Below are 26,227 nucleotides of genomic sequence, written 5' to 3' on the forward strand. Positions count from 1 at the left end.
GACGATCATAAGCCATTCATATATGTAACACGTGTAGTTTTAAGAAAGAAGCTTTGTTTATGGAATGTACGTTTAAGTTTAGGCACAGACTATTTGTTGAAAAATGAATATCCAGTTTAACAGCGAGTATTTAGAAAAACCTGTTGGAAATAAGTCAGAATTCACACTAATTATGCAATCTACATATCGATAAAAAGGAGCTGGTAAGCATGACATAGTGATATGACAAGAGGAACAAGTAACAACCTTAGTTTAAGTCAGTATCTCCAATGATACTGGCTTAAAGAGATGAAAATATACGGAAATATTAAGGTCTTATGTGCGGCAAAGTAATTAAATTTAAAGATCTTAACCATTCCAATAATCATAGGAGCAATCGGGATCATGAATGAAAATTTCCCAAAAAATTACTTTGCGAATATATTCGATGAACCAAGTGCAAGAGACACATAATAAATAATAATAATTGTGCGTAAAGGAACAGGAAGAAAAACACAACTCGATAATTAATGGAAACAAAATATATTAAACAAATAAGCAACTACAACAAATGAAGAGTGTTGGTATACGTCAGTCCGACTGCCACGGGTGCAAGGCTCGAGTATAACCACCGAGAGATATATTCTCCGGTCTTTATACTAAGTGGAAAAGTTTATTATTATACGTAAGGTTGAGCCCACAACAGAATCCTAAAAAATCTCTCGGCTGAAATTGCGGCTGATTGTCTGGCCATTACCAAACGAACAAAACAATATAAAATAACAAAAAGATAAGAATAGTAAAAAAAATAAACAGATACTCGTACATACACTTTTCATGTATGTATAAGCCCATACACATTTCATGAATGAAAAGTGTATGTGTGCGCGCACGCACACACACACACACACATACATCTGTCCAGACCGATTGTAATCTTAACTCCCTGCACTGATGATTCCGAAATAATGAAACACTAGTGTTTGTAGGTATTAGAAATAAGGGAAAAGTCTAAAGGTGTAAGTGTATGAGAAGGGAGAAATGTAGAATACCGAATGTTGAAGTGAAGTGACTTATGAACAAAGGATTGTAAATGGCTGTGATAATTTCGAGAAGTAACTCTCTTTTTCAAAAGACGCACCAAAAATATGCCATAAAAACGAAACAAAGAATACAAAATCAGACCAGCTGGTATTCTACAACATTATTAACACCTTTCTTATATCTATCTATCTATCTATCTATCTATCTATCTCTATCTCTCTTTCTCTCTCTCTCTCTCTCTCTCTCTCTCTCTATATATATATATATATATATATATATATATATATAAAATAAAAATTACAATTAAATTTACCAAAATGAGCCAAGATGGTAAAATTAAAGTATATTATAAATATTAAAGAATTAATATTCATAAAGTTATCTCAGCCAGATGTAAAAGCTCGATAAAACCAAATAGGAAATAGAGCTTATAATACGAGCAAACAGTTAATAAAACATGTTAAAATTCATGTTTCATCAAATACTTTTGCATGCAAAATCCGATCCCGCATTTTGCTAATTCCTTCCCTCTGATGAGAAGTAAAGTATTTCTTCGAAACTCCGCGGATTAAGGACTATCCACTTATCTAGTGTTTCCTTTTCAGATTAAATATTTTTTTAACTCATTTCAAAGTGTTTTTTTAACATGTTTTATTAACTATTTGCTCGTATATATATATATATATATATATATATATATATATATATATATATATATATATATATTCCCAGAAGCTTCTATAAGCACATACATAATACAGCCATACATATACACAAATAACTGGCATGGAAATATATATACTATGATGGTACGTACAGGCACACAAGCAATGGTTTGCAGACAAATATATGAATATATATACACAATGTATGAATGTATGTACACAAATACACACCATGAACACTATGACACCCACGAAAATAAAAGCATACATGCTACCAAACACATACACATCTATTCGCCGATACATAGAGCATCCCGCTAACTAATTCTTGTTCACTTTCTCATTCGTCGCATCTTGCGAAACCGACTTCCCATATTGGCATATAGTTTAAGATCTGCAAGGCGATCGAATAATCAATGAGGAACTTATGTATCGGGATTTATTGGCGAGTTGAAAAGCTGAAGACAGCGGGTCTAGCGAGAAACAATAGACGCGGGTCGGGATGCGGCAATAGGGTCGATAAGGCGAGGGGGTGAATAAGAAAGAAAAGGTAGAAGAAAAAAAACAGTAAAGTTTAAGAATATTGACAGATTCTGCTGACCTCTCTTTCGAAGGCGCGAAAAGCAGCGTCATCTGGGGAGGTGTAAACGAGTTCGATCGATCGAATTGAAAAAAAAAATCATGTTGCAAAACACCAGAAAGAAAAGAATAACAAAGCATGTTAAAAAAATAAATTGAAAAATAAAATAAAATAATACATGTATAAAAAGTACGCAAATAAAAAATTGAAAAATGAATTAATAAAATACGTATAAAAAGAAGAAAATATATTAAAAGGAAAAAATATCAAAAAGAAATATTCAAGTACATCTTTACGGCAATGGTTACTAACAGATACATAAAAAATATTTAAAGGAAAATAGTTGAAGAGAATGGTGACTTGTTTGACAAATCCCTTAAGTCGTATGATCAATACATATTGGTCGCTGCGGGGTCGAACCCAGCAAATCCTTTCATAACTAGTTTGCTTTATTAAAGATTAATTTTCCAGTGTAATTCCTTGCTTTACAAACTGGATGTTTCACGATACGCGTGCGTGTCTTTAAGCGGCGTTAAACATGTAAAATTTAAAAATCAAAACAAGTATACTACATTATTTTATACCATCTGTATTTACCTCGCCCTACCCGGGTAGAAACGTATATAGAAATAAAATACACGTCTGTACATTCATAGTATATAATAAAGACCACCGCACAAAAAGAAAGCAAAACCCTTTTTGAAATCGTTTGTGATGACGCTTCATAATTTGTGCATTCATTCTTTTTTCATAGTTTTTGTTGGTTCACCACATGACAGTAATTATTGCCTTCCATAGTTGTCTCGTCATGTTTTGTCCAACTAATCTTCTGGCTTGCTTGGATAGGATTGAAACCGCTATCTTTAGACAATGCACATCTGGAAATGTAGAGAATGTTTTGTTCCTTAGCTGATGCCTTCTGATAAAGGGGAAATAATTGCTGCTTTCTGAGAATCTATCCATCTAACACTTATCGATGGATCGTTTTTGACCTTGAAATAGTATTATTTTTAGTTCCTTACATAAAATGGTCTCATACCTTGTCTGGAGTGATTTCCATAAAGTATTCATATTCATATAAAATAACGCCTTAATCATTAAAAAGAGTTATAAAACAGAAGTAATATAGCTAAAACTGGAAAAATTAAAAAAAAAAAAAAACAACGTATGAATCAGTTTAGCAAGAAGATGGGGAAAGGAAAAGAACGAAAATATCTCTTTATGGAACTAGAGTAAAAGATTTCTTTCCGAATTCATTTCGGATGATGAGTGTTTTCGGATTTGTTATTTGCTTCCACCGTTTTCTAAACACTTGAAATAGTTTCACCCGGCAGTTTTATAATCGCTATTTCTTTGATGTGACGAGATAGACATTTACGTAGATGCAAATAATTGCATGTTGATTTTGATTATAAGAAAGTGGGAAAAACTAAATCGAACGACATAATAGATTTTTTTTATGAAATCTCGTTACATTTCCAGTGCAGGAAAGACATGAAAAACGTTTGTTCTATATTTAGAATTCCATGAATTATTTTGAACGTCTCAATTAAGTCATCCCTCATTTTTAATTTCTAGTAAACATGTTCAACCTAAAAATGCAACAATTAAAATCTCTCTCTCTCTCTCTCTCTCTCTCTCTCTCTCTCTCTCTCTCTCCCTCCCTCTCTCTCTCTCTCTATTCTACTCTATTCCACTCCACTCTACTATTTAAAAATAGAAGAATTTTTAGAGAAGAATATTTTATGTAACACTGACCACGGGAAATAATAAAATCTCAGCATACCATTTTTTTTTTTCAGGATTATTGACATCTAGAGATATAGCGCAGTGGTAGAACATTCGACTACAGATCGAATAATTCACTGTTTAAGCCTGGGTGTACGTGACTATTTTAATTTTTTCTTATTAATGAGTTCAATTTACGATAAAAATAAAAGAGGTATCATTTAAAATCGCCGTAAATCATTTCTTCGTTTGCATATTTTAAAACTAAACATTAATCAGAAGTGACATTTCTAGGACATTCATCATCAATCCCAAATATCAGCTGACGTGATATTGTAAACAAACACAGACGGAATTTGATGAACAATATTATCAGTATTATTTATTTATTTATTTATTTATTTATTTATTTATTTTGCGAATTAGTCTACCGGGCAAATTATAACTCGTGACATATAATATTCAGTAGAGGATTGATTCTATAATAATACATGCGCAATCTGCTTGAATTAAAATATTATGTTTAAGTTACTGTATTACCGGGCAACGCCTGGCATCCAGCCAGTAAAATGATAAATTTCATGTTTCAAAATAATTTGAAGGAACATTATACCTTAACAGCTATTTCCATTTTTAATAAATAACACCAAAATAATTTATGGTCAGGATATGACGTCATGGACAGGAAATCCAAAGAGAGATGTGGCAAATAACAGTGAATAGTCTATCTCTTCGGAGCTATCTTATAGTCCGGAATGCATTAGATGAGGACTGATCATTTGGATTATTCAGACGACTAATCTCATCTTGGAAGTTATTCTCACAATGTTTCGACCGATGTAACCTCCGACCTTCTTCAATTACCCTTTATCGAACTCATGAATCTTTATTTCGAACTCTGAAATCTGTACAAAATATTGAACGGGACAATTTGTTTACTCCACTAGGTTAGACTGCTTTCATTCCGTTAGCCATGATCGCGTAGAAGTCTTAAGTAGTTTGTATTGTATTCAAAGGATACAATCGTCAACCTCTAGAAGACTTATTTAGAATTGATTATTACTGAACACATATGCCTGCGAACCCATGGCGATGCGAAGTAATAATATTTATTTATTTTTTACATGGGGGTCACCACTTATCAAGGCCCGAAGGCCACTCAGGGATAAGGGTTATTGCGTGTACAGTAATCAATGAGATAGTATTGTAGTAATCGTTAGTATTGGGGTTTTTTGATAGAGTGTCTTACTTAAGGGGGCGGTTTGTCAGGAGTTTGTTTATGTTGGACTTGAAGATCTCCAAGTTGTAGTCAGGTGGGAAACAGGCAAGCGGCAGGGAGTTTTTTTTTTTGTGTCATTTCACCCCAAACAAGACACAGAGCCACTTAGTTGTAAGGGGCTACTATTTGGGACCAAATTTGCGGGCATACTGTTTAGGGAGTTGGACAGCAAGATCTCTGTTCACATTACACTTGAATTTTTGCATGTCAGCACAGTCAGTGAAGCAGAGGCCGGGGAAGAGAATTCTAAAGTGCAGCAGTCTGAGGGAAAAAGCTATTCGAGTAGAAGGCTTTACGGCATTTAGGGATCGCTAGAGTGTAGGGGTGGGATTTTGCTGCTTGTCAGCTTTGCCGATGGTATTGTTGTCGAGGGGACACTCGTGATTGGAGTTCGTCAGAGCACTTGTCATTGAAATACTTGTAAAAAAGGCACGAGAATGCTACGTTTCGGCGATGAGACAAAGGTTGGAGTTTAGTTGATAGTTCAGAGCCTATTGGGTTGACGACTCTTTTTTTAATTCTAAGTTCTAAGTTCATACATATTTACTAGATGGCTCAATCTGTTTGTCATTCTGTCCATCAGCCTGTTATGCTCTAGCTTTTTTGTCACCACTAATCCAGGCCCAAAGGCCACTCGAGAATAAAGATTAATGAGTGTCAGGTAACCAGTGAAACAACATCGTAATGATCAGTAATGGTGGAAATTTGCCAAAATTTGATTATTTAACAAGAACTTTATATTGAACTGAAAAACAAACATGTTATAGTCAGTTGGGAAGCATCCCCGTGGTATTGTGTTCTACACATGGGTAGTTCTCGGAAAGAAACTTTGTTTATGGAAGTTTGGTCTCCCGAAATTGAATCATTTGAACCTTTCAAACGTAGACATTTGATGTTGGAGAAGGAGGCGTTGAAAGTTGAGATTTCTTTTGTTTCTTTTATATTTATTCAGCCCAATATATATAATACTTGAATATAAGTGATTGCTATATTGGGACTACGTCTAAATGGGCATTATGTAGGGAGTTGGGCAGCAAGATGTCTGTTCACATAACGTTTAAATTACTAAATGTTAGTACAATCAGGAAAGCCGGAAAGAGAGGATGGATTCGAAAGTCAAGCAGTTCAAGGGAAGAAATTATTGGAAAAGAAAATTTTCCAGCATCTAGAGACAATTGAAGTGAAGGGGTGAAATTTTGCCGTTTGTCAGGATATTCAGGGGTATTAAAACTTAGGGGTCACAAGTGTTACATTGCGGCGATGGGAGAGGAGTTGTGTCTGGTTGACAAAACGGGGCTATTAAATGGGAGACTCTTTTTTGGACCTTTGGACTTTTAGGGAGAAACTAGTGGCAGATGCAGAAGTCCAGATGTAACATCACTACTCTATGCATATGCGGATAGTGACTTTGTAGATATACAGGATACTGAGAGGTGTGAGCAGTTTTCTAACACAGTAGAGGGAGCCCACCTTATTTGCAATAGCATTGAAAAGTTTTCAATGAATTTGTTTCTATTCATGTTGCCTGTCGATGTTAAATTGAGGGTTTATGCTTACGTAATTCATCTTGAGTTATAGAAATAACGGTATTTCTGCAGTATAAGCTATCATCGGAATCGCTTGAGCGGTTTACGGAAAATGCCGAAATCACTTATTTGTTATTAAAAAAAAAACATTTATTCATGAAACTTGTCTTACAATGGATGTTTTTTTTTCTTGATTTGAATTTTAATTTTCTGAAAGTCTCGTAATAATAGCCTAATAATTATTCGAAAATATTGCTTACATTTCTCAATCAATTTTTCATTGAAATTGTTTTAATTTTTTTATTAATTTTTCATTGAAATTGTTTTCATTTTTTAATTAATTTTTCATTTGTATTCATTTTTAATTAAATTTTCAATTATTGTTTCATAAAAATTATTTTCATTTTTCAATTAATTTTTTATTTGTTTTCATTTTTCAATTAATTTTTCATTAAAATTGTATCCATTTTTTTAATTATTTTTCAATTAATCTTTACTTTAATTTGTTTTCATTTTTCAATTAAGTTTTCATTAAAATTATTTTCATTTTTAAATTAATTTTTCATTGAAATTGTTTTCATTGTTAATTACATTTTCATTTAATTTGTTTTCATCTTTCAATGGATATTTCAATGAATTTCCAACTGATAAAAATAATATATTTTTCATTGCAAAAATTGGCCAAATTTTGCGCAAAAATATCACAGAACTGTTGTTCGGCAATTCCCGTAAACCGTCCGAACGATTTCGATAATAGCACGGTTCTCATACTACATAAGTACCGAAATAACATTTTAGTTGGTCTGTCACGCGTGTTTGAAATAGAATTTATTGATCGAATGGGCGCATCTTAAGACTATCCTCTCTTAAACCAAATCTGCTTCTATCGCTGATTATATTTTATTTTTTTCTTAAAACCAATAAATGAAACAGAGAAACTTATTGGTTTTCTTTCTGTTATCGAACTTAAAGTGACGTGGATAGTGGATTTATTAGGTAGATGGGGACTGATAAGTTCTATGTAGAGTTTTTGTGAAGGAATAAACCGGAGTAGCAATTTGTGATACGATAGGGTGGAGGTGAGAAAACGGTTTTTGTTTATATATTACTAGCATGGGTGCCCGATGTTGCCTGGGAGATTGGAGGTGTATGCTGAGCAAAAAAACAAAACAAAAAAAAACGGTCAATTTTTTAAAAATTTGACCCCTATTATGGCCCCTTAAAGTTAATTGTTTTGGGCTCAAATCAAGTTCTTAAGTTAGACTCATGTCCAAGGAACCTATATCTAAAATTTCAAGTGTTTGGACCCAAAATTGGCGGAGGAGTTTGGTAGAGTTCTCAAAGGTCAAATCGTTGACCTTTGACTCCTTAACAGCCAAATTTCTGGCCGAAAACCGATCACAAAGATTTTCCCAAATCTCCATACCCTGTATATCAAATTTCGAGCCTGTAGACTAAAAATTGACAGAGTTATTGCGTAGGAAAATGTACACAGACAGACACACAGACACGTTCACTTTTATAGCTATATAGATTTTAATTGAAATCCTTTGGAATGGGTAATTTGTATATTTATTTAGTTGCGGTCTGTTATCCTCATCTTCATAATTATTATTGTATCACTACGTTTCGGCTAACTATTTATCTTACCTTCTTTAGTTTGTTAACTACGACGGGATAGGAATGCTAAGTCTCTTAACTGTATCCCCAGTAATTACTGCCTTCCATAGTTGTCTTACCATGTTTTGGCTCACTAATCCTCTGGCCTTCTTCAGCCAAGAGAAATGGTTGGCTGAAACGTGGTAAAACAACAACAACTACGAATATGAGGAAAACAGTCCGCAACTTTATATATATATAATATATATATATATATATATATATATATATATATATATATATATATATATATATTTCTTAACTGCTCTGTATAAATAACCAGGTTTGTAATCTCCAATTATTTTTTGGGAAGCGGCTAATTACAGATTTGTACATTATTGTAAGCGGTAAGTCTGTTATGTTATTTTTAATATATTAGTAATGTTCTTGTTAATTCTTTTGAATTTTGTGTGGTAATCAAGAAATGTTTAAAGTTTAGTATGATAGATTTATCAAGTGCTACAAATATGTTTGCTTTATCCGATTTTTATAATGATATTTGGATAGTTGTGGGATTCATTACCAGCTTGTTTTAGATAGGGAGGTAGTAATGAATTGGATTGTTGTATTTTATTGTGTCAGATTTTTAATATCTTCCGCTTTTAGAAGTTCGCGTAAGTCGGTGTATGCAGTAATTTTATTTTCTGTTTCTAGCTTAGTTATATTTTCATATAATAATTCTTTTTCTTAGATTTAAGGATGCATCCTATATTTTTATTGCATTTTCACCTCCAGCAAGGCACAGTGCCACTTTATTGTAGGGGTGGGGGCTACTATCTGGGGCATAAATTGCAGGAATACTATGTAGGGAGTTGATCAGCAAGATGTCTGCTTACATTACACTTGAACTTCAGCATGCCAGTAAAGTTAGGGAAGTAGGAACCCGGTAGGGAATTCCAAAGTCTAGCAGCTCTGGGTAAGAAACTATTAAAGTAGAAGGCTTTCTGTCATCTGGGGATCTATACTGTGTAGGGGTGGGATTTTGCTGCCTATTGGGTTTGTCGGGGGTGATTACGTCGAGGTGGGTACGCATCAATACATTAATCTATTTGACGCATCAATACATTAATCTATTTGACCTCAAACTTACAGAATATCAAAATGATGCCAGGTGCTCGACTGAGCTTCATTCTATGGTTCCTACTTGTAAGAAATTTACCGCAAACACCTTATCAGCAATTTCCTTTACTCTCTATCTGTACCTAAAACTAAGCGAAAATTTTATAATAAGAAATAAAAAAGAAAAAAGATTATAAGCAGAGTTTTTTTCGTAGAGACGTTCGACTGTAGAATAAAATACCGCGTCACTGCTTCCTAGAAGATTATAACATGGTCATTTTCAAGTCCAACGTAAACAAGTTCTTGATGAGCCGTCCTCTAAAATAACTTATCTCGTCCAAGTTCCACCATAAGCGATCATCACCTGACACCCATTAACTCTCATCCTTGAGTGACATACAGGCCTTGATAAGCAGTGATTATATTGTAAAAAAAAGGGAAATTTCTTAATCTCGAATCTAACTACTAGCTTTCCAATTGATTCAACTATCAAAACACAAAAGCAGAAAAAATATTTCAAAAATCTGTTTCTATCGCCGATTTCCTTGTTTTATTTTCTTTGAACCAATAAGGAAAACGGAAGAGCTTATTGGGTTTCTTTCAGTTATCGAACTGATCCTTTTACCGGCTGGCCAAGAAAAAAACGCGGAACAAATAACACAACAACACTGATGCGGCCATTAAATCATTATCATTGTACGCATCGGTGGGTGATACGAAAATGTGGAATGGGTCGTTACATAGTATCTTACTGGAAAAAGAGAAACAAAAACGAAAAGAAGAAAAAAAAATGATGAAACATGGAAATCTGTGGTTTGGTTAATCATTTGTGATTTCCTTGGACACAGACCAAATCGAAACGAAAAACGAAAAACGAAAAATAAAACAAGAAAACAACGATTTCTTCTATTATTTTTCTTTTTGTCAAATTCTATGAAAACAGACTGAACGGAATTAAGTAGTTTACAGAAGACAGCTGTAGATAAGCGGCAGACACTTTGCAAACACATACGAACAGACTTCCACACACAAGCACGCACCACGCGTCCTCTATTCTATTTAATTTCTATATGTCTTTATATAGACAAAGCTATCTATGTGTATATATTTATATATCTGTATATACAGGCTTCACTCCTAAACTAATTAACTAAATGTTGTAGAAACAGCTGCCAGGCCTTACTGTAGGCAATGTTGGTTATATTTAGTTTAATTTAGAGCAAGGTAAGATAATTAATAGGGTATATAGAGATCAGATTTCACAAAAGAATTTCCACCTTCTTGAATGATTTAACGAGATCTGCGGATTCAGCTCGCCCAGTAGGGTAATTGCGCGCCGGCGTACTTCAACGTCATCGCTTGTATAAAAAGAAAATGCATGTATTCATTTTAGACTAAGAATAAGTTTTCGCTGTTCCTTCTAAAGATATATGTACACTATTTCTTCCAATATTAGTAGTGTTAGGACGATTAATCAGAATCCGAATCGGGAATCGGAAAATTCGAAAATTTTATTGATATTAATTTATAATTAATTTACAGATTAGAACCTTAGACTGAACTTAAAACATTTGAGTTTAAACAAAAAAAATATATACAGTTATCTGTGGACACGTGTTTCGCCTGCAGCAGCCCATAAGCGCAGCTGACCATACTAGGTTTCGAGCCTCAGGCTATAGGCATTATGGAACATTCGTCATAAATAAGAATCAACATACTTCGCTCAATTTTGTACAAATGGAAGCGCGTTTCTTTAATATCATTCGATAAATTGAATGAAAATGGATTTCCGGTTTCATATGTTCGCCATTACATGGATTTCATTTTATTCGATCGTTTCTCATCTCTCCACATGAAACTATTTTAGATCTTTCTCTTTAGCCCTTTACTCTCTTACACCTCTCTCTCTCTCTCTCTCTCTCTCTCTCTTTCTCTCTCACACACACACACACACACACACATATATATATATATATATATATATATATATATATATATCAGGGCTACCCGGCGTTACCCGGGGCCATAAAAGTAAACAAAAGAAGTTTGTAAACGAAACAATGCAAAGTAGTTATAGATCATATTTATATGCCCCCCTCCCTCCCTGCGCCTAGCAACTGTGCTCCAAAATTGATAATAATCTGTCAATTAGTTTTGGTGTAGATTTTATTCAAACAAATATAAAACTTGTAATGCTGAAATTGAACCGTGGTTTTATTTAAGATTGCATTCAATTGTATTTTGACGGATCGTGCTGAAATAGTAATGTTATTATTTGGGAGGGAGGCTTTGTTAACTATTCTGTATTTACATATGTTACGGGACTTATGCAGAAGACGGATCGTGATATTTTTGTTTAGATAGGATAAGCAGATTAAATCTAGTTCTTTTGGCATGGTTTGTTTAATAAAATGTTAGGTGAAAGTGTATACGGCATAATCACGTTGAAATACCAGTTCCCGCTGGATCACCGAAGTTAAGCGACGTTGAACCTGGACAGTACTAAAATAGGTGACCATTTGAGACTTCCAGGTGCTGTATGTGCTCTCCGCTTATCTTGGCATTGTTTCCAGTCGTCCTAGTCTTCTCCTTACCACTGGACTCAAGCAGTGCCGATTCAGGAGAGGTGTGGTTGAGGATTGCGCAACCCTTGTCTCATAATTACACGAACAGCTGCTCCTACGAGAGTATCCTTTGTCTTTCGAGACTGAACGGAGGCATCGAGGTGAAAGTACAGATAAATAAGAAAACTCCTTCCCGTTCCCATAAGTATCTACATATGTTTGTGTGTGTGCGCGCGCATACGTTACAGATTACGCAGGAAGTAGGCCACAATCGGTGACTGTACACCATCCTTTGTTGTCTTTTGTCTTGATTTATTGAAACACGTAAATGAACTTATAATAAGTCATTAAATTCATGTACCCACATTTAATCTACTATAGCCTAAAGGACTAAACACCTTCTATTGAGCCGTTCTTATATCTGCAGTATTCAGAAGCAATAGCCTGAAATTCGCATACTCCACCCTTCTCTACAAGTGGTGGCTATAAGTTTTTATAACTTTCGTCGTTTACTATCTCTGTCTCTATTTATAATAGTATACACCTCTTGACTTTATTAAGTTAAGCAATATTTTTTGACAAACTAAATAACTGTTGAATTCCTATTGAAAATAAATTCATAAGAAACCGTGTGCTTCTTTATACTTTAAAACGAACTATCCTAAATAAATAAAATATAGAACAAGTATTGTTAAATAGCACGGAGTGTTCTTGCTTAATAAGCTTTTGTGGGAGCCTTTTCTAGTCTCACACAAAAACACGCGTTCACATCTCAAGCCATATTTCTTGTCATATACATACGCACACACAAACATACGCGCACATGTACACACAAGTACATATATTAACGTTCGCGTACATACACTCACAATCACGTGCATACACACACACGCTAACGTACACACATGTACTCACATACGCACACAGGGGCAACGTCACTTCCCCTTCCAAAGGAAATCCACACATGCGCAAAAGACCACCGGAAACAATTATAAAAGCAAGAGCAATAAGCAGCATCTTCCCTTTTCGGACCAGTTTTCGAGGTGAGTGGTCGGCGCACCAGCCGCCGCCGTTTCGGCAGGCGCACGCGCGTGCCTCACGCCACTTGCGACCATGTGGGGCAAAAAGCTAACAGGCCGTACGTACACCTTATATGCTTTCTCTCTCCATGGCCTGGATTGACTTTTTCTCATTTTCTCTCTCTATATATACTACAACAGACTTTCCTCCTCACCAGTAAACAGCGAGAGACGCACGCCAAACTAAACACGTGTAGTACCTCTTTCTTTCACTTGTTTCTTCACGAAATAAATCCTAGCTCGTTTAATTCAATTTAACACGTAGTTCGTCTCTTTCTCAATTCAATTCATTTTCCCTATTTTGCACCACCTCAACAAATTGATGACACCCGAACGTGAGATGGAACACGCATTTCTTTCTATACCCTACACTAGACTACTACACTTTCTTTTTAGTTTTTCAATTTTTCTAATTGTTTTTCTTGTTTTTCGGTTGAATCTGTGTAAAAAAAATCCATAGTCGTCTTGGTCCATTTTTTTTTACTGCAAAACAAGACAACTAAAAGAGAAATCCAAATCAACCCAAACGAGTTCACTGATGAAAACGGGAGCGAGAATAACAAAGAATCTGATCGATTCATTTACAAACTTAACATCACGTATATTATATTTTGGCAGGGTAACATCGGATGTCCCGGATAAAGAGGTGAGTGACCGACATTTGAACTGGTATGTTATTGAAATAACAAAGTGTTTTGATAACGGAAGAGGTACAATTCCCGTCTTCGTTGCGGAAAATTCTGTGTAACTGCCATATGTATTTTCATAATTTAATACTTAACTTTTCTTACGCATTAAGTATGCTGAAATAACTACTGAAAATTGATACATAAAATATATCTTATAAAAATTTTATATGAAGTAATAATCATTTATTTGCAAATTGTTATCCTCATCTTCATAGTTGTTTCACGACGTTTCGGCCAACTTTCTGGCCTTCGTCAGGTGGTTAACCGCGACGGAATAAAAATTCTGATCCTCTTAATTGTATCTTCAGTAATTACTGCCTTCCATAGTTGTTGTCTTACCACGTTTTGGTCAACTAATCCTCTAACCGGCTTTGGCTCGGATTGAAACTGTTACCTGCAGAAAATGCTCACCTGAAGCTGTAGAGACTCAACGCTTCTATCCACTGTTCCACGGGCCCCGTTGAGTCTCTATGGTTCCAAGTGAGCATTGTCTGAAGATAGCGGTTTCAATCCTACCCAAAGCCGGCCAGAGGATTATTTGGTCAAAACGTGGTAAGGCTACAACAATTATGGAAGCCAGTAATTACCGAGGATACAGTTAAGAGCACTGTCTGAAGATAGCGGTTTCAATCGGCCAGAGAATTAGTTGCCGTGAAACAACGAAGATGAAGATAACAAATCCGCAAATAAATGAATGAATATACAAATTACTCATATCAAAGAATTCCAATAATAAAATAATATAAAATAATAATAATAATAATAATAATATATATATATATATATATATATATATATATATATATATATATATATACACACGCAAGGGGCATTCCAAAAGTAATGTCTTCTATTTTTTATTCCGCCTGAATGGGTTAGATGAAATTGTAAATTGCATTATTATGATGACTGAATTTACGCATTCATGACCTGAAAGTTTCATCTCTCTGTTCCAATATTGACGGTGTAAAACTCTAAAAAAAAAAGCAACCTACGTCATGGACGTGCTTAAGAAGCAGAAATGCGCCATTGAATTCCGAGCAAACATGCATTGAGAATGCTGATGACTATGTAGAAAAATAATTTAATGAGAATGAAAGGTAGTTCATTTTAAATGTACGACTCCCGTCTTCGTTGTTTTTCAACTTTTTGAGTTAAAAATTAGGAGGCTTTACTTCTGGAATATATATATGTCCGGTTTCCCAATCCACTCATTTTCATTGCAGCTGCTGCGCTGGTGTGTACTAAATTGTCAAAACATTCATGTAATAGATGCGCGTCTAAAAGTCCGCAAGTCAACATTAAAATTTAACGGGCATTTTTATTTATCGTTAAAATTGTATTTATTTGTAACTGAGTCCGTCACACTTGTTTTACTTAAGATTTAAATGGTATATTCTATCGTGATGAAGTTTTAAATAATATTTTAGTTTTCCAGTGACGATTAGGTTTGAACTAACATTTATATACCTAAATGCGTCAGTTGGATAAAGGATGGACTTTTTTGTGTTCGCGTGTTTATGTTCAGTGAACGAACGCTAGAAATTATTAATTCTTCCACTTAAGAGAAACTCACATCTGCAGGAGAATCGGACAATCGAGAATTTCGCGCCGTCAAATTGATTGTCAGTTAATCGCTGGCTTTGATGGCAACGGGTCTGACTGATGACGGCTGATTGTGTCTTTCCCTCAAACGAAATCATCAATGGCAGCCATATTAGATTATTTATAGTTAATAGAGAAGGAGAAGAATAACAAAAACGGGTATATTCTTAAGATGCGTCTTTTCTATCTGCGTGTTTAACGATGGGAATGATAGTTAAGACTCAAATGTGACAGATTGTCCCACGAACAGATAGAGCCTTTTATAGCGATGCTTACACGAATCTATTATATGATGTTAAAGTTTTAACTCCAATGAAGTCAGTGTCTACTGTTCTTGTTTTACTTCAGTAAGTTCTTTGAAATCAAAGAGCCCCATTACTAGAACTAACATAGATATATAGGTGTTCAATACAGATTCTCCTCAACCTCTCAACCGTAGAGTTAGTAAAGAAATAAAGAAAATTAGACTATTACTATCAAACCATGTATGAAGTAGATATGTAGGCTTTTGAATCTCTGTTCCATTTGAGGGTTCTTGATAAACTGCAGAAATGTATCTACAATTTGATTGACCCCCACCCTCACCCTTTCTTCTCCGGTGCAACCTCCTCTCTCACAAACGTGATGTTGCTAGTTTCACTTTTTTAATGCTATTATGGCGTATGTTCTTCAGAATTGTCTGATCTATTTCCTGCTTCCTTTGTTTCAGCCTGTTTGACTCGTTTGTCTAGTGGTCTCGATCAAATCGCTGTTTGTACTTCCTTGTAATACATCTTTCTATTTAAAAAAAAAAAAAACTTCTTTCCAAGAATTGTAAGGTTATGGAACTCCCTTCCTGATCACCTTTTCCTCTGCTTACAGCCATCTTTTTTTTTTTTCGTTCTAAAGCAAACGTGAAACATGACTTTGCAATAATAATCCTTTTTTTCTCTCATTACCTCTTTACATCACTTGGATTCTAATTCTTAATTGACCAATGGATTTTTTTATGAAAGTCGCTCCGGACATTCTTTTGAACTGGCATAAGGTCTTCTTCTCAAAAGTTAATTTTTTAAAGAGACCAACAGGTCCTTCCATACTTGTTGAAGACTCGGCAAAATTCTACCGCCAATTCTCTATGAATATTGAGAAAATCTATTTTCAAGTGAGTCGTTTTGAGTCTTACATGTGAAAGTAAACTCAGATTTTTCATCTAAAAAGTTCTTGTATAAACATAGTCTGCCATTTCAAAGTAATAACAAAAACTCTGGAAATTTGAGTTGTCTGACAAAAATCTGAAATTGGCGTCCAAGATTTAACTCAATCAGATAATTTTTTGGAGAAATTAATTTTTCTGTCATTTGAAATGCATTGTTCACTGCATTGTTGAATAAATAGATATGAGCAGTTTTCTTGAATTTGTTCTTCTCTACCAGCATTTCATTTTAAGATACTTTGACATGGCGGGAGAACGGCTCTCACAGGCTGCAATAGTTGTCTCGTAAAAATAGCAACAGCTAAATTAACATTTTTGTTTATTGTCAATGGCATGCAATGCTTTGAATATTATCTTTAGAGACTTGCGTACTTTAGCATTTATGGAAGTATATATATATATATATATATATATATATATATATATATATATATATATATATATATATATATATATATATAGTGAATGAATGACAAAAGTCTATATTCCAAAGTTCATGATGTTGACAATCTAATAATATATTCCTTTAATTAAGTTGACATTCACAATTCTTGACAGCATCTTTTCGTAGCACAAAATAAATCTTAATAATGACTTAATCATTATATCAATTAGTGAATCTATTTTGCCCTTAACTCATCAGAAGAAATAGCAACAATCAATCCATCAAAAGGAAACAAAGTGCGTTTTGACATGATTAAAAATCCGAAAATTGGAAGAGAAGCTGTAAATACCTTATAATATGTTTCCATTACGCCATTTTGAATTTGGAAAAATTCAAAATGGCGTAATGGGAACATATTATAAGGTATTTACTATGTATATATATATATATATATATATATATGGACCAAGTAAAGAATAGATACCCTGTACCAGAAGACGACGACCAGCGCACATTTCAAGTGGCACCGGTGATTCGACCTTGATATTGGCACAAGCACATGGCGTTGATTGTTGTTTTGTAAACACGTCAAATAGTAGACATGGTCGAATATTCGCGAACAAGATTTTTTAAAAATATATTTACAAAACTTTGGAAGATTTAAAAGAAAAATATGTATTTACAAAACATTTTTTTAAGTAACAAAACGAACGTATTTAAATAAAAATTTAAGGTAAACTTATTAATGGCAGAAGCAAATTATTTAATTATTCGATAAAGCCAAAAAAAAAAAAAAAAAAATAGCCAAAGCCACACTCGTCATCACGTACCAATTAAGCCAAAATTTTACGAGGTATAAAAAAAATATTAATATTTCGGCAATGTTTTGTAATTAATATAGCTTATTCATTTTATTATTTTTATTATAATTATAATTAGGCAAATGTGTATTAAAGCGGCATAAATTATTTGACAGACAAAAAAGTTATAAAAACTATTTATTTTTATATAAAACACATTATTAGACCCTAATAACAACCCGAAAAAATTGAACTTTTATTATTTTTTCAACATATTTTATTAGACTAAATGTACGACAATCGAGACCGCTATCTTGTTTTGAAAATTTGGCCAGATTGGCGTTTTTTAGGCCAAATTTGTCCTTTTTTACGCTCTTGCATGGAACCATGATTTTGGCCGCCGTTTTCTTTTTTTTTTTTTGTTGTTTCTTTTTCTAAATGTGCACTTCAAGTGCGTAAATTATTGTTAAGAAATTGGTGGTCTTTTTTTTAATTTTCATATTGCCGTTCTTTTTTTTTTCAAAATTATTATGTTTTTTTTAATTTTTTTTTTGGGGGGGGAGTATTTTCATGGGACCATGATTTTTGGTGTCCATGTTTAATTTAAAACAAAAGGAAAAACATTTACGCCGCTGAAATACATAATTGCCTTTAATTATTATTATTTTAAGTTTTATTAAAAAGTTCCGTAAATATATTAAAAACTCACTCTGAAAGACACCCATTTATTTAAATATATTACTTTTGGATTTCTTTGTCATTTAATAAATTGATTACGTGAGGGTATCATTAGATCAAATCAAAATTTAATATTAAAAATATTATTTAAAAAATATATTAATTGTCGCTACGGTTAATGTTCTAAAGAATAATTAAATATATATTGAATTGTATTAAAAGCGTACACTGAAAAAAACCCCACTGTACATAAAAATCAATCTTGGTCGCAAAAACAAACGAAACATTTGCAAAAATCCGAACAAGTCAGTTATTTTACATTTGTTTCTGCCATTAATAAGTTTGGCTTAAATTTATTTGTGTATTTATTTATTTTATTATAATTATAATTATTATTATTCTAAGTTTTATAAAAAAAGTTTTGTAAATGTATTAAAAACGCACTCAGAAACACACCCATTTATTTAAATATCTTCTATTTCCGGGGGAAAAAGTTACTCAGAAATAATGGATTTTAATAAATGTAATTTCGTTTTAAAAAACAACAACAACAACAACTTGATTTTTCGGCCATTTTTGGCGGTGTCTAATTTAAATATGTTCGTTTTATTACTTAAAAAATGTTTTGTAAATATATTTTTTCTTTTAAATCTTCAAATGCTTTGTAAATATATTTTTTAAAAATCTTACTCGCGAATATTCGACCATCTCCGCTATTTGACGTGTTTACAAAACAACAACCAACGCCATGTGCTTGTGCCAATGTCAAGGTCGAATTACCGGTGTAACTTCAAATGTGCGCCGGTCGTCGGTAGTCATCGGTAGTCGTCGTCTTCTGGTACAGGGTATCTATTCTTTACTTGGTCCATATATATATATATATATATATATATATATATATATATATATATATATATATATATATATATATATATATATATATATAAAAACGCATTTCTTTATATAAATACAGTTGCATCTTGCTACAATGTGCAACAGTTTCAATTATATTAGATATTATCAGGCAAGAAAAATTAAAGTGCAAAAATAAAAAGGTTCCAGCCCTTTTCAAATTTTGAGGAGAGAGAAATTACCATGACTGGCAATTGGCAAAAATGAATGTTTTTATGGGTTTAAATTTATTCCAAAGATCAAGTTTCTGTTAAAAGAAAGAAGAAGGGCTAAAAGAAGGAGGAAGATTTGAAACGGTAGTTTAAGGGAAAGGTTAGAGGAAGTGATAAGGAGGAGGGGTAATATAATAATATAGAGAGGGTGTGTGAAAACATTAGGGGAAGGAGAAATGGAAACAGAGTGAATGCAGTTGTCATGGTTATAGACGGCGGCGATAGTGGAGGTCAAATTCGGTTCATTTGGAAGTGTTTGAACTATAAAAAAAAGTTTAACAAAATTGGGTCAACTAGTCTGTCAATAAAAATTTGATGCCTTTTTGTTCAATTTTTTATTTATTTATTATTTTTTTGTGTGACTATTGTTTTGAAATTAACGTTGAACTGTTTCGTATTTGTATCGGATTGGGTATTTATTTAATTTATATTTTAATAAGTGGAATATTTAAGTTTATTTAATAGTAGTTATTTTGGCTCCTTTATGGTTGACTATTATAGAAAACTGATCACATATAATGATAGAAGATGCATCGAGACACAGGAATGGGTATGTTTGATCTGGCATAATGATGATTCATTAAAATTGTGGGGTCTGAGTACACGCCTGGTCCACAAAGTATGGAAATAAAAAATTAAAAAATTTAAATAAAAAACGTTTACAACTGTTTTTGATATAGATGTACATAATAATACTTTGATAAGTATGTTTTAACTTAAATAGGGATGGTATAATAAAATTGTGGGGTCTGCGTTCGCGTCTGGCCTCCATAGAATGGAAATAGGCACAAACTTTAATAAAGACTTTTCATATCTATATGCGTAAGTATACTTTGATAATTATGTTTCAATTTGAAGAAATATGGTATAATAAAATTATGAGGTGTTCGTTCGCTTCCGACCTCCATAGAATGGAAATATGTCACAAAGTTTAACAAGGTTTTTTTAATATAGATCCACAGAATATTGTGATAAGTGTTTCAGTGTGAACAGGTATGGTATAATAAATTATGGGGTTTATCTATTTTATTTTTACTTTCATCATATGTTGCTTTGGTTTTGATACATCCAAATTCGAAGCTATCTCTTTACAATCCTTCGTTTTCATAACCTATCATACTTTCATAAATCAGAGTTCATTTTATGTAAGCTGCTTTTGAATCCAGTCAACGACGGGTACTTTTGCTAGTATATATATATATATATATATATATATATATATATATATATATATATATATACAAAAACACGCGTATAAATACTCATGTATACAGATATAGCCGCGCAGACATATATAATATATAATATATACTATAATCAAATATACATGTATATATTGTGTTTTAAATTTATATTAATTTATATAGGTATTAATGTTTCTATTTATTTTTTATAATATTTAGACATATTAATAAAGTTTTGGTATGTAAAGAGTGTTAATCTAAATAATTTTGGAAGGATTTTCCAAAGAATTTTAAAATTCACCTACGTTTACCTTTACATTCTGCATTTTAATAGTTTATTTAAAAAATTGTATGGTGTATTCTTTAGGAACATTATTTATCTTTTTAAAAGCATCATTTTTTCTTAATATTTATTGTATCTTAGGAAGTATGTTATTCAAATTATATTATTGTGACTCTTTAGTTGAAAATAAATACGCATATACGTTAAGGAATATGTACAGTTAACTTATTTAAAACGATAGGCTAAGTATGAATAATAATTAGTACAACAGAAAGTGAATTTGAGCAATAGAGATTAGTACAATACAAATATATAAATATATACATACATAAATGCTAAATGCAAGTCGAATGAACATATATACACACGTACATGTGTATAGCCACACATAATCGAACATTATATATGCATACAAACATATACATATATCAGCCCATACGACAAGCATACACATACATGGATAATGCATAAGCCTATATATGCGCAGAAAAACATACACGTATACAAATGTACACAGAAATAAACACAAATATCACAGAGGCATTTTATTGTGACCATCGTCATAGATGGCCTGTCAGCTGAAAAATGACGTCATCACCATATGTCCTAGCAAGTGGAACACAGACTGTCGATAATGAGCAGACATTTTTTACAGAAAGCGTTAGAAAACTTCAAAATTGGATTAAAAAAGATAAACATGATACTTTGTACTGAAACTCACCCAATATTAATAATAAAAATATTAATTGAAAGGGAGAAGAGTTGTTAAAAAGTTTAAAAAGAAAAGGAATACGATTTGATTTGTATGTAACTGAAGTTTATTCAATAGAAGTAAATAAAAATGAACAATAAATATTTTTTAAATAAAAAAACAATATTTTAAAAATCAAAACTGAAAATAAACGATAAATTAGTTTAACTGAAATACGAACAATAAATTAGTTTAACTGAAATACGAACAATAAATTAGTTTACCTGAAAAGCGAACAATAAATTAGTTTAACTGAAAAACGAACAATAAATTAGTTTAACTGAAAAACGAACAATAAATTAGTTTTACTAAAAAACGAACAGTAAATTGGTTTAACTGAATAACGAACAATAAATTAGTTTAACTGAATAACGAACAATTAGTTTAACTGAATAACAAACAATAAGTTAAAAATTAAATTCAAACAAATGTTAGTATAAACAAAGTTACTAAGGCAGAAATATTTTAAACATTGAATATTAAAACTTTTTAAAAATATGTTGTAAAATTTAATTAAAAGTTTGAATTTTTCTTTTTCTAATATTTTTTTACTAATATTGTCATTCTCTTTGCGACAAAAATTGTTTATAAGGGAATTCGATGAACTCCATATCAGCATTTTTTCAATTTGCTAAATAGTCTGACCCTCATCACAAGAGTCAACATGAAATAATCGATTTTGATCAGCCAGAATATTTAAAGTTATGTACATGGCTAATTTTCTCTGATGAATCGAATGTAAAAAAAGAATCGCATTTTATAAGTTTGTTTATAACTATATAATTATAAAAGACAAAATTATTAGTTCTATCATTTGGATATAGCAGAGAACCTCTTTTAATACCCTGAAAGTAGTTGTTTAATTCAGCTATTTCTTCAACAGCCTCTCCCCCGGATATTAAAATTTTGCAGCTATTGCATTTCAGTTTTTTGAAAACTGCATGACAGCAATAACCTGCTAAGTATAATATAACAGGAAGTACTTCCTTGCATTGATTAACATCATCTTCTTTATATCTATGTTAAATTTATAAACATGTAACTCTTGCTACCTTGTCATTTCATCCCAGTTAGTTTCTTTTAAATTTTTCAATTCAATAGTTCGATTATTAATTGGTAAGCTCAATTTTAAAACTGACAACAGTTTTTTTTTCACATTCATACACCTGATGTATCGATATATTATACTGATCTCCACTAAGTTCTCGATACTGGCCAAACCTTGCTTCAAGGTTATCTGTCTGAAACTTTCCTGTTAATATATACACCATGTTCAGTACATTTATACAATATTTAGTCAATTCTAAAATTGCGTAAGTAGTATGGTACAAAGCAGTATATGTTTCCTTTGTTAACTTACCAGCTCTTCCAGGAATGCTATTCCAAGTTTCTAACCAGTCACAGAACACATTTAGGAAGCTATAATTATCACCATTTTATGTAAGTGGATTAGCATATTTATTACGAAGTCGACTACCTTTATATAGTGTTTTCACATTCAGTATTGTCCACCAAATATAAAATATTTGAATGTATTCTGCGATTTCTGCATAATTTGTTAAGCATTCCTGTTTTCCTAAGGTTAGTAAACGAATAGTATATTCGTTGAAAATTTGCAAAACCAAATTAACATTTTGCCTTTCGAAAGTAGTCGGAGAAAGAGCTTTGGAAGTCAACTTATAGCAATATTTCACAAGTGATTGAGATTCTAGGACATAAAATTTATGTAAACTAGAAAATGGAGCACTCTGGGTGTTATTTAATTCATAGTTTCCATTATAACAAAACTTTGGGAACATCATGCATTTACGTTCATCTTTTTGGCCAAGCCAATTGTTTCTAATGCATTTTAATATATGCACTGCGTCGAATAAGAAGAAAAGAGGGATAGACGTTCTAACTGGATATACAATTGAAAGCTTTGATGGGCTACAAAAGAAAGACAGCTTTTTATTTATTGCATTGTTATAACAGATAATACCTTAAACCCTATATCTTCTAAGCCAATTATTATGCGTTTGATTATGTCAAATAAGTTCTCAGCTAGAAGACATTTAGTTGGCATAACATGCACAACATCCTTATATTGTGAGAATACACTGCTAAGCATAAAAGCAAATGCACTTGTGGCAGGTTCATTGCTGTTGTTAGCTAAGCCAACAATATTACCACCTTTATAATCAAGATAAGGTTTGAGATGTATTTCATCAACAAGTAAAGATACTGTGATGTCATTCTGCATTAGTAACTTGAACTTACTTTTAATATACATGAGAAAATTGTTATCGTGTTTTTAAATGACAGGATCCATAGAAGTTGATAAGGTTAATCTTCGAATGGTTGAATAGCATGGTAAAATTACATTTTTAGCTGTATGCCTTCAGGTCGAAAATGAAGTTCACATACCTAAAGAAATAATTTAAAAGAAAATCGTACCATGTTTGACTTAATACAAAAAAAAAAAAAGAAAATTACATGACAAAAAACGCTAAAATAAAAACATAAGGTAAATGTGCAGAATTAGTCCACCCTCAAAAAATCCTTTTAAATTACCACTTTTATAAGTTTCCAGGGGTGCTGAACATGAAAATAACGTTTAAAATTATGGCAAATTAGTAGTTTCCAAGATATAAAGAGATGTTAAAAGGGGGGGGGTAATTAACCTAAAACCTAAAACGACCACCCAATTTATGGCCAATTTTTTTTTTACATGGGCAACGAGCAATTTTTTTTTAATTTACATTTTCGCCTCATACAAGGCGAAGTGCCTCTTTGATGTAGGAATGAACACAACTAAACGTAAAATGAGCACCTACAGTGGACCCCCTCTCTCCGACAAAAATTCTGTTTACACTTTTTGAAAGGGGGTGCTCATTTTACGTTAAACTGTGTTCATTGTACGTTGACTGCCAACCCCCAACATAAAGGTGGCCATACTCATTTTTCTTCATTTTTATTTGTTAAAAGGAAAGCGCCCTAAAAAAAAAAACGATGGCCATACAGGGGGTGCTCATTTTACGTTAAATTTGTATAGAACAGTGGCGTCACAATGATACCTAATTGTGCCGTAATTCAAGTGCTTGTAGAACAGGAAGAGGGATGTAACATTTCGTCGATAAGACAGAGGCTGAAGCCTAGATGACATTTAAGGACCTATCAGGTTGGCGACTCTCTTTTGAATCCTGTCCAGGAGTGAGAGACAAGCAGCAGATGCACCAGCCCAAATGTGACAACAGTACTTCATACATAGGCGAATGGTGGCCTTAAAGAAGAACACGATACTTTCAGGCATAAGTAGGTTTCTAGAACGGTAGAGAGAGCCCACCTTCTTTGCAGCAGCCTTGGCAATGCTCTCAATATATCTATTCCAGTTCATGTTCCCTGTAAACGTTAGGCCGAGATGTTTAAAGGAAGTACTTTCAGGTAATGTGTTCTTGGCCATTGCTATTGGTGGCAGAGAAGGTTTCTTGTAATTATTGAAGGAAACAAGCTTAGTCTTGGCAGCATTGAATGGGACCATCCATTTATGTCCCCATTCCACTAGAGATTGGTGGTCATCCTCTAGTGTTTCTGCCATTTCCTTATATATATGTTCATTTGTTTTTCCCTCGTGCCTATTATAGAGAGTGATGTCATCAGCAAATATACCCACTTCCGAAACAATTTTATCAGGGAGGTCATTTATGAATATCAGGAATAATAAAGGTCCAAGGATAAACTCCTGAGGTACTCCAGCATTTATATCATATTGTTTAGATGTACGACCATCAAGGACAACCTGGATTTTTCTCTTACTTAAGAAAGATTTAATTACATTATGTATTCTTCCAGTGATACCATGCGATCTAATTATCCTTAGAAGACCATCGTGCTATACCCCGTCAAAAGCCTTAGATATATCGAGGGCTACCGCTCTACCCTCCCCTGTTTTGTCAAGTGAACGGTATATACGTTCAGAGATTACAGTTAAGATATCTGCTGTGAAACGGGATGTCTAAATCCATATTGTTGGTCGGTCAGGAGTTTAGCAGCTGTTAGGTGTTGAACTAGGGCTTGATTAATTAAGGACTCAAATATTTTGGCGCAAAGCGAGAGAAGGCTAATGGGGCGATAATTTAATGGTTCAGTTCTTTCACCAGAATTCTTGAAGACTGGTACCATTGAAGCGGTTTTCCAGCAGTTGGGAAAGCAACTTTTTATATCGCTGTATTTCAGTTTTTTATCCACTTTTTCCCATATTTTAATTTTTATATCTACCTATTTCCATATTTTATTTTTACTCTCCTATATTTAATAGGTACATATCCTTAAAACTATTATAATCTATATTCCTACACCCATCTACTTTATTCTCCTAGGTATTTTTATCCC

At 32.8% G+C, this 26,227-nt stretch overlaps 1 protein-coding gene across 1 annotated transcript in view; it reads right to left on the minus strand.

Moving 5' to 3' along the window:
- Positions 1–26,227, minus strand: part of LOC145279622 (vesicular inhibitory amino acid transporter-like) — a 165,386-nt gene that overhangs the window by 20,124 nt on the left and 119,035 nt on the right. The gene's annotated exons all lie outside the window — the stretch shown is intronic.

Source organism: Euprymna scolopes, chromosome 7 (assembly GCF_053919585.1).
Source record: "Euprymna scolopes isolate OS-2025 chromosome 7, ASM5391958v1, whole genome shotgun sequence".
Classification (NCBI taxonomy): Eukaryota; Metazoa; Mollusca; class Cephalopoda; order Sepiida; family Sepiolidae; genus Euprymna; species Euprymna scolopes.